At 39.9% G+C, this 9,821-nt stretch overlaps 1 long non-coding RNA gene across 1 annotated transcript in view; it reads right to left on the bottom strand.

The window, feature by feature from the left end:
- The window catches only part of LOC138413625 (uncharacterized), a 62,620-nt gene that overhangs the window by 5,678 nt on the left and 47,121 nt on the right, over positions 1–9,821 (bottom strand). The window lies entirely within an intron of this gene.

The following is a 9,821-nucleotide window of genomic DNA, read 5'->3' on the forward strand; positions in this document are numbered from 1 at the left end:
TTCAGAATCAGAGCTGTTAAAACACCAAATTACAAAGTCAAGGAGAATTTCCATTAGTGTGTGAGCTCTGTAGGGGTAATAATAAGTCTGCATCATCTTTATGATGATCTATATTACATGAAAAACAGGTTTTCTCCTCCATTGCTCCTTCATGAAAAAAGGTTCATTATACACTGACTAAAAATGTCAAAACAATTTCTCATTCATATTCTTAGCTAAATTATTACAACAGCAAATATGTTTTGAATGAAACGCAATGTCATTTTAATGAGGTTATTAGTGGTGTTAGCAAAATGGCTCCTGAATGAGGCAACAGTATCAGTCAGTTTGCACGTCAGCCTGACAGTCTGATACATCTCGACTTTTTATTATGGAATTAGTTGCCATGAAATTTAGTTTGCATAATCGGGATGCTTTACGGAGGAATTATGGTCAGTCCTTTAATTTTACATCTAGCACCATGATAGGAGCAAAACTTGAATTTATCTTTGAAAGCATGTTAGCATGCTGACACGACCATACACTACAGCCTCACAGAGTAGCATGTTAATACATATTGCAGAATACTCCATCATGGCTGCCGGTCAAACATTTTAATTTTTGCCAACTTTACAGAAGCAAGACAGAACCAACGTTTATATTTCTATACCCAAGCTCACTTTTTTTACTCTTAATACAGCAATTTATGTACTTTTAATGTTCACAATCATAGCATACTCCTGTAGTTCTTCCTTCAGTAGAAAATGTGTCATCCAAGCAATTATCCTGTTTCAAAACATCATTTGTAGCTTTTACGCTGCTTTTTTTATGTATCCTGGGGCTATTTCCAGATGATTATTACCATGAAGAGCATGAGCATTGATTTGGTTTGTACCAGATTGTTGTTAAAATGTGCACAGCTCTTCTTTTGGCCTATTTTATGGGATTTATCAACCTTTAACCCATCGAAGCTCTGCTGTGTTTGGGCACCACTGGGGATCCTACAGTATTTTTTAATCCTCAGAGGAGCATGTAGATCATTAAAAAAATGTATCAGAGGGAAAAAAATCAATGGTTACAACAATGGAATATATTTAGAGTAGACCCTGCAGTGACATCAGGGACATTTCAGGCAGCAGCAATATGATGAACTCATTAAAATGATTGAAGTTGGTCTTCAAAGAGCTACAGTTCAAATCCATGGACATCAGGCTAACATGAATCAGAGCCAAGATACCGAAGTCATGACCTTAATTCTTTCATTTAGCCGTGTTCTCTCTTTGATAATGACAATGACAACGAAGAGCACCAGGTACAGCGCTGAACCCTGGCCTATATTTCACAAACCAAAATGGCTTTCATTTCCATCTATTACATTCATTATTGTGAGTAATGATTAAAGATCCCCTCAGGTTTCTGTAGGAACTTTTTTCTTTTACACCTTTCCTTTTACCAGGGAGTACAAAACAAAAGCGAGTGGAGTCGCAGACCATATAAATAAAAAAGTGAGGTAAATGTAAGGTTAAATTCATTTCTACATCACTTTTCCAGAGCATGAGTCAGTAAAAAGATGCAGTACACACAGAGCAGCGCACAACATTGATGAAACCCAGTTTTTAACTCTATTATCATCATCATCCTGAAGCCATGAATTAGATGGCAGAAATATACCTAATGAGAAATATCAATTCATGCTGCACCAACATGCTGAAATGCTCATAATGATGATGGTAGATGTTAATGGTGATGGTGAACATTTTCTAATTGGTAAATTAGAAACTACGAAGTACGGGTGTGACTGAAAAAAATATCATTCAATTTGCAGGTATTTGGTCATAAAGTTTGGACAGCATTAAATGTTGACTCTTGCTGAAAAGTTACGACCTCAAAACAATTACAGAAGATGAATGCATGCACTAAGTTTTGCAGGGATCCAACCAACAGAAATTTTACTTTCGAGCAAAATTGTCTGAGGATCCCAACAGTATATAGGAAGATGCTGTCTGGGCTCAAGGGATAACTACATGTTAAATCAACAACGAGATATTTTCACATCAACCCAATAATAAAATGTTTGCTATTTCAAACCACAAACAGGTGGTGCTGGAGATAGTTATAGGATTATCTTCTGGAAACCATGAATGGTAGTAAAAAATATATTACAATCCATCCAATAGAGATAATTCAGTTTGAAACAAAGTGCTCAACAATATTACCCATGTTGCCATGCAGCAAGGTTGGCAACATTTTCAACATATTAAATCTACAGCCTCATGTTTAATTTAATTAAAACTTGATTTGAAAGAACTGTGAATTTGTGTGGTTATTTGGTTTATAAATGGAGCGCTGCCTTTCTATGCTCAGTTTTGACTCAGGAGACAGAGAGCAAACTTAACAACATAGCAGAAATACACTTTGGCTATAAACAACTCAGTGCTTTACAAAACCAGTAGTAGAGTTATAAAATCAATTCTTTGACACACACGGAGCCAGAGCAATGATCTCAGAACTGGGTAGATATTCTGCAGCATTGTGTGAGGACACTCACAGCAGCATTTTCAATAAGCTGCTGTCTGATCAACTTTCTACAGGGAGCTGTGGTCTACAAGGATACAGAGTGTACTTGTCTATTCTAAGAACTGCTATGAACTGAGTTGATTTCACATTCTTGTGAGGGAACAACCATCCATATTTTTAGAGATCGTCTGAATGGTTTAAAAACAGATAACAATTGTATCCATGAGTCACACTTATGGCCTGCACACAGCTGTGACAAGATTTCATTATATGTTGAAATGCTGAAACATTATAGAATCAAAAAATACATTATTTACTGCTGTTGTCTTGAAATACAATATATCTAAAATGCTGAGGTATAAAAATACACTGCTTACGTCCCAGAGGCCATACAGGGTTTTCCAAAGGATGACTGAGCATTGTCTGATAATGCGTCCAACAAATGTGTTTTTATTCACCCTTTGTGTTTCTTAAAAAAGATATCTCAGAATAGGTTTTGCCACAGTAGAAATTTCCATTTCTGTATCCTTTATGATAAAGCCTTTTCTTTACATCCTGGACAATTCAGCTGCATCAACAATTGCTTTATGTATAATGAAAACCTCTAGAATATTGATATCGAATGGCTTCACTTGATTTAACAATCCTGTCAACAAAAGAAAAAAAAATCATTAAGCCTATTCTCTCATTTCCCCTCATGTGTGTGTGTGCAACACTGAGCTACCAGGAATTAATTGTATCTGAGAATCTAAACTGTCAGCGGTGGCCAAAGTTAAGTGAAGTTCGAGCTCGGGAGACTGTCTTTGCTGCATTCTGCATTGACAGTCCTATTCTCTCTATCTTGGTACGTGACTCCCACACTGCTTTCATCTTTAAAGCTGCATCTGCAACAGCAGTTCAGAAGTCGACTGAATTTGATTTTCAGAGGCTGTGCAGCACCTCCTCTACACCAGTGGAGCTCAGGCTGGTCAGATCACTTAGCAGTATGAACAGCAGCTTGTCTCAAAATTAGCTCAAGCTAAAACCAAACCCAACCATAATAACCTCTCTCAAAATGGCTCACCTTTATTTCTAGTTTAGCAGACACCAGTTTGGGTCCTCAAAGAAAAACTCAAGCGATCATATTTCTTTGGTAATGCTGGTCCATCACTTTGGTCCAGAGTGACATATCTCAACATCTTTTGGATGGACAGTCGTGAAGCCCTGAAATTGCTTCTTAAATCGCTGGCAGGTCAGATAATTTGCCTTTCTCTGTAAAATATCTCTACATCTTCAACATAGACAGGCACAACGTTCATACAGACATTCAGGGACAAAAAGTTGATTTGGTGCTCTTCTTTTTCCACAAGAACCACCACCACTTTTGGTTTTTAGCCAAATTGTCTAAACAACTGTTGGATAGTTTGCTGTGAATTTTAATCCACACACACACGGTCCCCTCAGGATAAAAGTATTTGCAATGACTTTACTTTCATCTACCGCCACCATCAAGTTTTCAAAATGTTTTAGTTTTAGTTTTTTATAAACCTCCTTTCAGCTGTACTTTGGCAAACATTATACCTCATCTGATATACCTGATCATTGCCATTGAGTGAGCATATTAGCATGTTGTTGATAGCATTTAGCTCAAAGCATCACTGTCCCTAATACATTTACCCCTTTTACACCATAATTAGCAGGTATACCCAAGCAACGACGCTTAAAACTTCTTTACCATGGCCAGGAGTTCAGCTCACACCACGGGTGTGTCATGTTGGATGTAATGGACGCGACGAAAAAATGAGAAGCTCTCTCACCTCGCTGTGTTGCCAAATTAGCGAGTTCACCGGGTTGTCTCGTTTCATTACTGTCAATCGGAGCTGGAGCTGATAAAAAAAACCTCTGTCTACTGCACAGGCATTTGAACTGGGAGCAAATGACAGTTTTCTATTACCAGGATGTGGATGGACGACATGACAGCTAAAAATGAAGCCAGGACAACTAGATTACCCTCTAGTGGCTAGTTGCAGTATAGGAGATATAACCTGCCAATGCCATGTCAAAGTACACATGGTTTCTGCCATTTGAGGTAGTTCCTATCACACTGATGTATGTTCAAGGGCACAAAGGTATGTTTAATGAGACATCATGATTGACAGCTGAGACTGACAGCCTTGATACTGTGGTGCCATCAATCCATTGACTCTCCCAATTGTTTCTAACAGAGAAAATGGAGATGCATCATTTGTTTTTATATACAGTCTATAGCCTATATTGTCTCAGACCTGCTAGCATGTCTGTAAACTCTTAGTCTCACTAAAGTAAAGTGGGTTAGATGTCCTTGCATGACACCAAACAAATAAAAAACGTTGCCGTATTCATGTTTCGTTGACGATGTACCAGGCTGATGAAGAGCAGCTCTTAATGAAGGTTGAAAAAGCCATTTATGTCTGTACCCTGCAAACCAGTGCTGAATTATTCTGCCACAGTAACATTATGTCTTTGTGCACAATGAAAAGCCTCAATAATCACATAAAGGCCACACAGGGATCGAGTTGGGGTGCGAGGTAGACATGTGCCGGTGACTCACATGTGTGCTCAAGGATCTTGGAGAGAAAATGACCGGAGACAAATGCAATGAAGTTTATTTGGTAAAGTGCCTCTGCACTGAATGTAAGAAGGAGACATTTTTATTTAAATGTTGTGTTGAGGGGACAAATATATTCTTGAATACACTTTTTTTCTATCATGTGGAACCTTATTGAAAACAGCTTTTGATGTGTCGGTTATGAATCTAAATAACCTGATGTGAGTTACACAGTGTGGTATTTCAGATCACAAATAGGCCTATTTCCTTCTTCTTCTTTAAAAAGCACTGGAAGATCAAACAAATATTCAAGAGCACTGGGGACGATAAAAAGGTAAAAAGAAAATAATTTAAAAAATCAGTGTAAGAACATGCTTTAAGTACCCTGAAGTTAAATTTCTTCTCTGTAAAGTACTTGTACTGCTCTTAGATCTACATCTTATATGGAATATCAAAGTATTAGAGCTCACGGTGGAGTGATCATCCACATCACCCGCGTCATTAAAAGTCACAGTGAGAGTAACTTTTAATGATACATTCTCTTATTATTACACTAGAAATAACTAGAAAATAATTTTGTTTTAAAAGCCAATGTAAGGAACCATCCACTGACCTAGAAAACATAGAAAGTTTCTCCGTACAGATAAAATATTTAGCTCAAATCAGCTCTCTTATTACCTACACTAACAGAGTTGTGTCTGGGCCTCTTAGTTATTATGTTCAACCAGAAATGAATTAATGGATTTACATGATAGCTGTTAGCTGAACAGGTGTAGGCCGTGAGCCAAAGAACAATTGATTACATTTTGGTCGAGCTCCAGATCTGGTGTTTCCACCACCAGACAATTACCGTTTTTAATCCCAAACAAGGAATTAAAAGCAGATAGAGGCTTGATTCCAAATCCTGGTCTTAATGTCCCTCTCAGTTAGATACCACTGAGTCTGATGCCTCAATGAGTCTGGGCTTTGGCCAGGTTTGCAGTATACCGCAGGAGGAGGAGGAGGAGGAGGAGGAAGAAAGAGAGAGGGGTATTTTTAATGCTTTTCATTTTAATGAAGTTTGCTTTCCTTTCTTTACCCCTGCCTCCTCATTATTTGCCGGGTTTCTTAGGCAGCACAGCGAGCTGCTGTCTCACATATCCATCTAGACCTCTGTTCCTGGGGTAATTAAGGTTTGGAGTCACCTCAGGAGATAGCGTGGCTCCTCAAGCCAGCTGGCTTTTGGAAATCTGCATCAGTGTGGAGGGTAATATGTGTGGGAAACTGTGTTTGTGGGGCAATATGTGCACGTCTGGCGACGGTAGAGCCTCCGATTAAACGAGGGGAATTCGAGGGCAGTGCCTAATGCGAAGTGGGTGATGAAATGAAGAGCTATTTACAGGGTTCAACGACGGGCTGCAAGCCACAGTGCCAGAGTTTTAGGAGAAGAGCCTCATGTCCTCCTGAGTGGACCTGTCTGACTCCATTGGTATTGTTTGGGATGACAGAGACATAATTGTTTAAAGAAAGGGGATATTTTAATCTTTATAATGGTGCTGCAGACGGAATCACACTATATCTGCCAAGAGAGTCCTCTACCACTTATATTAATGCTATAGTCTGTTTTTAAGCAAATTACTAGGAACACATAGGTATAGAAATACTTTTTTTTTCTTTTCCCCCCAAATATCATGAGGATAAACAAAGAAATATACAAAAAAAATATACAAAGCAAAAAAAATAGAAAATGAAGGCTGATAATTTCAATAAATAACAAAATCTGTCTATAATTAAGGAAGCAGCACATCCCAGTTTGCTTCGTCACAACCACAACAACAGTTAATTGCTTTGTGCACGAGACAGGCTCTTCAAGTACTTGGGAAGTCGGTCTGACAGCACCGCATCCTTCTTCCAGCCTAAAGTGAAACCCCAGTTGTGGCTTTGCCTTCCAGATCACAGCCATCCTTCTGTCCCACTGTGGCGAGCGGGGCGAGTGCTGAACCCTGGTCAAGAGATGGAGCCAAGGGGGATCTGGCCAGTCAAAGAGTGGAGCCTGATTAACATTTGCATCCTATCTTCATCGTTTCCGTCGCAAGGAACTGCTGGCGGTGTAAATAACCAAAGCAAATGTCTTTGCAAGTGTTTGAATAACAACAGCACAACACAAGAGTGGCACACTGCAAGGATTCTTGAATACAAAGAGCACAGCCCTGTAGCCCCAAGGGAGATGCTTTGATTTATTTACAAACTGTTGGGCTCTGTGATAAGTTACAGCAGCAGCAGCAGCAGAGGAGTCAAGCGCTGGTGGTGCATGCTCGCGTTGTTGCCAAAAGGAAAGCGGTTCAAAAAAAAAAAAAAAAAAAGAACCAGAGCTCTCATCTCCTGGCATCTCCTCCTGACAAGAGGCAGCTCATTTGTCCCAGACTATCTCTGCCACCACCATCACATGATCATCCTTCCATGGCGAGATTAAGGTGATGCCGCACACGCATCCGCTTTTTCAAAGGAGTGTGTGATTGTTTACATGTTTTGAAGCCATGCTCAGGTTTGAAGCCATGCTCAGGTTTGATGCCCGCGCCTCTGACAAGTCACAGTCACTACTACAAATGCTTCCCTGTGTAAACTGTCTGTAGAAAAATCTGCCCCTCTTTCAACTAGTCTTTTAGCTTCATAGCCTGTTGCTGCCTATTACATTACATTTTGACGTCAGTGATGATGTCTCATGGAGTACAATCCCCTTTCTTTTCACTTAGTATTTTCTGGGATTGAAAATCAGGCATCAGACCTACATTTTTACAGAAAATGTATTCCACCTGACCTTAATTACTCCTTGAAAGGTTAAGCTCATCACTGCGTATTAATTTCAGCCAGTCGTTTCAAGATCGTCCATAGAGCTTATGTAACAGTCTATGTCGGATGAGTTATTTTTGTCATTTTTTTGTTGTAGCTGCTACGTCAACATACTTGACAAGTTCCTTCGTACACTGACTGATGTCTTGTTGTGGCCAATTTCTGTGATCATGTCACCACATTCCTCTGCGATATGAAGTGGAGCCTTCTTATATTGAAGCCATGTTGGAGCTTAAAGAGTCATGACTCTGATATTCAGTTACAAAATACTGATGGAAGAAACTGCTGTAAAAGACATTTTAGTATTTATCAGAAAATATAGCACAATGATTGACTTTTATGACCTTTAATATATATGTTTGAGTCCATATTTGAACAATTTAATATACAGATCTAACAGACTTGTGTCACATTTGAATATTCACTATTGCTTGGATGCTGAGGAACTTTGTCACTCCTAGTCGTGCCCTCTCATTAAACCAATTCAGTTCCAATTCTTGAAATCAACACACTTATGATTGTGATAATTCTTCCCCTCCTGACAACAACAAGACAGTATCTGACCGTCTGACACGAAACCTCCCAGCCTTAAGCTACCAACCACAGAGTGACGTTCCCTGCCTCCACGGCCACGAGCCTCTTATTTTCCCGATTTTCCAGATAGCTGCTTCAGCCTGTCCAAAAACGAAATGAGGGAGAGAGAGAGAGGGAGAGACAGAGAGAGAGGGAGTGTACGAGAGTATTTGTGACAGGAGGGGACGCAGGGGGAGAGGTGACATCTTTACTCTCATTATGTTTGCTGAGTCCTCACTAGATGGCAGTGTAGTGTAGGAATATCTATTGACAAGTTTCACCAGATATGACATTGGAAACTTTCCTGGTCCACCCTCCCCCATGTGTGTGCGTGTGTGTGCGTGCGTGCGTGTGTGTGCAGTCACATCCTGGGGACAGAAACACAAAAAAAGTTCTCATATGTTTTAGGTTAGGGATCAGCCTTAAATTGGGATTATGATTGTGATTAGGTTTAGGTTCAGTTTTATTTTTGGGTTTAGATAAGGTTAAGTTTAAGGTTAGGTTAAGGCTAGGATAAGGTTTATGGGCTGGTTTAGGTTAAGGCTGGATTAAGGTTATAAATAGGTTAAGGTTGGGTTTACGTTCAGGTTAGGTTTAGGTTTATGTTAGGGTTAGGCAAGTAGTAACCATCAGTCCCTCACCATTTGGGAGTTTATTTTACTAACGTGCCGTCATCAGACCGTGACCTTTGACCTCACTGGGTGTGCTCTCTGACTGGGGCCGTCCTGTGGGTGTGGTTCGGCCATTACGGAAAGCGCAGGAAATTAATGTTTTATCAGCCTGCGCAGAGACAACAACAGTGTAGTGGGTGGGAAAAGAGAAACGTCTAATTTTAACTCATCGGCTGCTGCCAAGGAAAATAAAATCATCAGTGGAGCGCTTCCTGCTGGTTTCCCTTTCAAAACATCTGGATTTTCTTTAAATTGATAATATCTATGTTTGTCGAGAGCATAAATATTTTAGCCTTGATGAGATAGGATGAGCCAGCACAAGAAGTTAACGTCTTTCCTGTATTGTTTATAAGACAAACTACACACAGACCCACCTATCAGAGGCATGCACGGTCTGCTGTGTCTCATATATATATGGCGTTTTATTACTCGTGCATGTGTTGCTTCACCCAGACAAGCTGTTAACCCACTGCCTACAGCACAGAATTTCCTTTTAATTCTCTGCAGCAATGCAACACACTCTTCAGAAGCCTGATGAATTCAGGTGGCGCAGTGAAGGAGGGAGAGCAGCACATCCCACTCATTCACTGTAACAGAGTACGTGGGAGGAGGTGACAGCAGGCGAGCTTTCACTGTGTGCAATGTTCTCCTCGACAGCAAATTTTAGAACATGAGGCACGCTCAAT

This window comes from Paralichthys olivaceus, chromosome 14 (genome assembly GCF_024713975.1).
Source record: "Paralichthys olivaceus isolate ysfri-2021 chromosome 14, ASM2471397v2, whole genome shotgun sequence".
Classification (NCBI taxonomy): Eukaryota; Metazoa; Chordata; class Actinopteri; order Pleuronectiformes; family Paralichthyidae; genus Paralichthys; species Paralichthys olivaceus.